The sequence below is a fragment of the Pygoscelis adeliae genome, unplaced genomic scaffold (assembly GCF_000699105.1).
Source record: "Pygoscelis adeliae isolate BGI_AS28 unplaced genomic scaffold, ASM69910v1 Scaffold13, whole genome shotgun sequence".
In the NCBI taxonomy this organism is placed as follows: domain Eukaryota; kingdom Metazoa; phylum Chordata; class Aves; order Sphenisciformes; family Spheniscidae; genus Pygoscelis; species Pygoscelis adeliae.
Window position 1 is genome coordinate 296,792 of NW_008824499.1, and position 4,211 is coordinate 301,002.

Consider the following 4,211-nt stretch of genomic DNA (forward strand, 5'->3'; position numbering starts at 1 on the left):
CAAACCGGTCCTTTCGCGAATGGGCCGAGCGGGACCTGGGGGAGCTGACAATAAATACCAGCGCCCACATTACCCGGCAGCATGTGGGGAGCCGGCAAGGCTGCAGGTTTTTTTGTTGTGCACATGTTTAGCGTCAGCATCCTCAGCCTGCAGTTCAGCCAGTGAGATGCGCTCGGCAGCCCGAGGGGCCAGCAAGCATCTGAAATCCCGGGGGAAAGGAGTCACGAGTGCAACAGGCAGCAAGTCTCACCATCACATGAGCCACATAACACCCCAGGGGAGCAGGGATGTGCTCCCAGAGCACTGCTGCAGGGAACCCCCCACCCCTGGTGAGCAGTGCCCTGTGGGGCTCTTCCCAAGGGCATTTCACCCCCGCTGGCCAGGTACAATGGGTGCCGAGAGCCAGCCCTGTGAGGAGCATTTGCACACAGAGATGGGGACATGTCCACGCTGCTGAGCACGGGTGTCAGCCATGGATAGTGAGCTGTCAGCACCCGTCCTGTACGCCCTGCCGGAGCTGGATGTACAAAGTGGCAAACTGTTTCTTCCATCCAAGCCTGAAAGAGGGAGGAGACTGTGTGGGAACTGAGCTCGTGAGGAGGCTGTGGCGTATAAAAGAGCCTTCCGCCCGCTGAGTCAATGTGAGCCCCACTAATGCAAGAGGTTGAAGCACAGGCTGAGAGCAGCAAGAGCCATGCTTTCCACAGCTGATTATTTTGGCGTGGAAATCACAGGATGTGTTTCACAAGGAGTCAGCGCACAGCAACAGGCTTTGCACCTGCCCAGATAACAATGGTGAGACGCGAGGACAGGCAAATCCCAGTGCTGCGGTGCTGAACAAGCAGGCAGCCTGCTGGAGACCCGTCCTGCACCGAGAGACCCATCCTGGGCCGCACCGGCGGGTCAGGGCTCAGCCTGCAGCTGCATGTGCAGGCACCCACCAAGCCTCTAACAAGCCACGCTACATATGGGTGCTATCACCCTCTGTCCTTTGCCTGCCTTATCACTTGCTCAGCAGATGCTCTACCCTGGTCCCCCAGACCCCGTCACAGCGCGTTCAGAGCTGCTAGGAGCAACACATCTCTGCTGGTGACTGTCCCACTCCTGGAGCTCCCTTGCTGCCGGTGTGCCCCCCACAGTCCCCCACTGTCCTGCCCTGCCTGCTGCTCCTGAGCAGCGTTCACGGCCCCCCAGCTCTCCCTTGCGAGCGGGCCCTGCGCCTTTGGGTGTTGCTGCAGTAACTGCTCCTGCTGTGCACAATTCTGCTCAGGCTCAAGCCTCAGCTTTGCGCAGGATGCCCACAGGAACTGCTTCGATGTTTATTAAACACTTAAATAAAGAGAGAAGAAACCACTGCAATTAAAATACTTGGAAACCCTGGGAAATCTTAACTCTGGACAAACTCCCTGTCTCACCGCAGCCAGCAGCGGCGGGTCTGGCTCTTCTGTGGAGCAGCGCTCGGGAGAAGCAACAAAGGCTTCACCTCTGCTTTCCCAGAACAGAAGGGTCACGCTGCAAACGCCTTAGAATCGATCGAAACAAATGTCACATGCAAAAAATAAACCTCCCTTTGTTTTAGAAATCAAAGTTTCCATATTTGCTTGAGCTTTGCAAGCTGTCAGCTATTTTTTCCATTACCCTCCATATCACCTAAGGGAAGTCCAAGCTAAACCAACACTTATCTGGGGACCAGAGTCCAGCTGCCTCATCTGGAACCGACTCCACCACAGCCAAATGCCGCTCATCCCCAGTGCCGTAAGCGCTGCTGTCCTCACAGCAGCCTGCTTGCACCGGCAAGGCAGCGGAGGGCAGCAGGGACCTTCACCCCACGGGCAGTGGGCACACCGTGTCCCTAGGCGTGGCCCCATGGCCGACCGGTGGGCTCAGCTGCTCCTGGGGCATGAGATGGCTTTTCCTCTCCTGCTCTGCTTTGTACTCCAGATCTTCTGGACTGGGAGCAGGCTGCACAGGGAGAGGAGCCAGCCCCACAGCATCAGCTGCCTGCTGTGCAGTATTGGTTCCTCCTGACCCGGGGAGAGCTGGCATGGACACCCAGCTCCGCACGCTGCCCTGCTGCCAGGCTTGCCGCGTATGCATTTTCATAGGGTATGTTTTTCCTTTCCATCACTTTCGCCCAGTATAGGAATTATTGGCAGTGCTAGCTTCCAAGTTATTATTTGATCCAAGATTTTGCAGGCTTCCATGAAGGATCTTTCCTTGTGCAAGTGCACCATTTCGCACGCAGCAGGTCCTGCCTGACTCTCCCTGCCACAAAAGCAGGCAGCACTGCCCAGAGTGCGCTCCCCATGATGAGGAGCTGCGAGAAGGCTCGGCCCCGCAGCCACGGGCACCACCCAGCTCTGCCCGGCTGCTGCCTGCTCGGCTCTGGCTAATCCGCAGAGAGACGAAGGGGACAGAGAGTATCTCAGCTGCTTCTCCAGGGGTTATTCTGGAACAGTGCTCAGCTGGCAGGATGGGCCGGTCATGGGGAGCACCTTCTACTGCATACTTTGACCCATCTTTCACCTCAAACATAGGCTGTGGTGGTGAAACGGGATGTGGGACATAACTGATCAGGCTGGAAATGGAAAAGGGGAGAGCCCTGTTTGAGGAGGACAGGTAGCCGTGCCGGTGGGGAAAGTCCTAGAGCTAAATACCCACTTGCAATTTGGGTAACAGCGGGCGTATTCAGCTGGGAGGCCAGCAACCTGTCTGCCAGCTGGCAGGGCAGGTGGGCACGGGGTGCCGAGGGCTGTGTGTGGCCCTGCTTCCCGCTCCCGTCCAGGGCTGCTCTGTCCCTCTCTGGCACCGATCCGGCACCCGGCAGGAGCTTGGGCCGTGTCCTCGGGGCAGCCACGGGCACACATCCCAGTCCCAGGGAGCATCCAGGCCAAGCGGCTCCATCCTGGGAATGCCAGCACCCTTCCCAATTCCAGCCGGTTCCCTCCTGTTGCCATGACAACCCATGACCTCACTGAATTCCTTGAAGATCTGCCAGCATTTTCAGTGGAAACAAAGCTAATTAACACAGTTTTCCTGATGCCCTCCCTGTCTGCAGGGGCTTGGACACGCTTGGGGCTGGGGTTGGAGCCGGTTCCTCTGCTGAGGCAGCTGCCCATGGGCAGCAGGGTTCATGCCTCGCAGCCAGCCCAGGTCTCACGCGTGCCCATCACCGTGGTGTCTGACCGACCCAGCGCTCCTGGCTGCGGGGAATGCCCCGGGATGTGGGGAGCACAAGGGCCCTCCCTGACCTGCACAGGCTCCAGCTGCTGCCAGTGCCCAGTTTTCCCAGTTTTGCCCTGCTCAGCACAGCACACAAGGCCAGGACGGAGGAGAGGGATCGAAGAGTGAGACGAACAGAAATAAATGAAGAAACTGGGTCCTCTTCTCTCCCACATGTGACATCTGAGAGCAGCTGCGCAGCTACCAGGGTGCCCTAATGAGAGGTGGAGGGTGGGAAGGGAGAGGACAGTGTCAAGGGGTGATGATACCTCTGCATGCAGAGGGACCACCCGGTTTGAGGGGATTGCAGCGTGCAGGGACTGGATCAGCTCCACGCTGCTGGGTGGGGATGTGCAGGCTGTGCGGGGGACCTGCCAAGGGGAAGGCCACGAGTGGGGATGCCCCACGGTCAGCAATGTGCGCAGGGCTGGACACGGGGGGTGCTTCTCCGGGACAGCAGGGGAGTTGGCACCAGAGGTTGGAGTGGGTGTCCAGGGTGGGTGGAGTGGGTGCCCAGCCGAGCACATCCCCATGCTGAGCCAGCGTAGGTTGGGTGTCCCACCCGGCCTGGGGGTCCTGCTTGGCTTGGGGCTCATGGCAAGTCAGGGCTTGTGCCTGCCCAGGGTCGATCTCAGACTGGGGATCCACACCGGGCTGAGGACTCCTGCCTCACCCGGGGGTCCCTGTCTGCATAGGGTCCTGCTCTGCCCAGGGGTCCCATTTGTCCCAAGGTCCTTCCTGGCCCGAGGGTCCCTTTTGGCCTGGAGCCCCACTTCACCCAGGGCTCCCATCTGGTCTGGGGGTCCCTCTTGGCCTGGGGCTCCCGCTGTGCCCAGGGATCCTGTCTGTCCCGGGGGTCCCATGTGTCCCAGTGGTCCCTCTTGGCCTGGGGCTCTGGCTGTGCCTGGGGGTCCCATGTGCCCGGGGCGCCTAATGGCCTGGGGCTCCTGCTGTGCGCAGAGGTCTGTGCCGGCCCGGGGGTCCCGTGT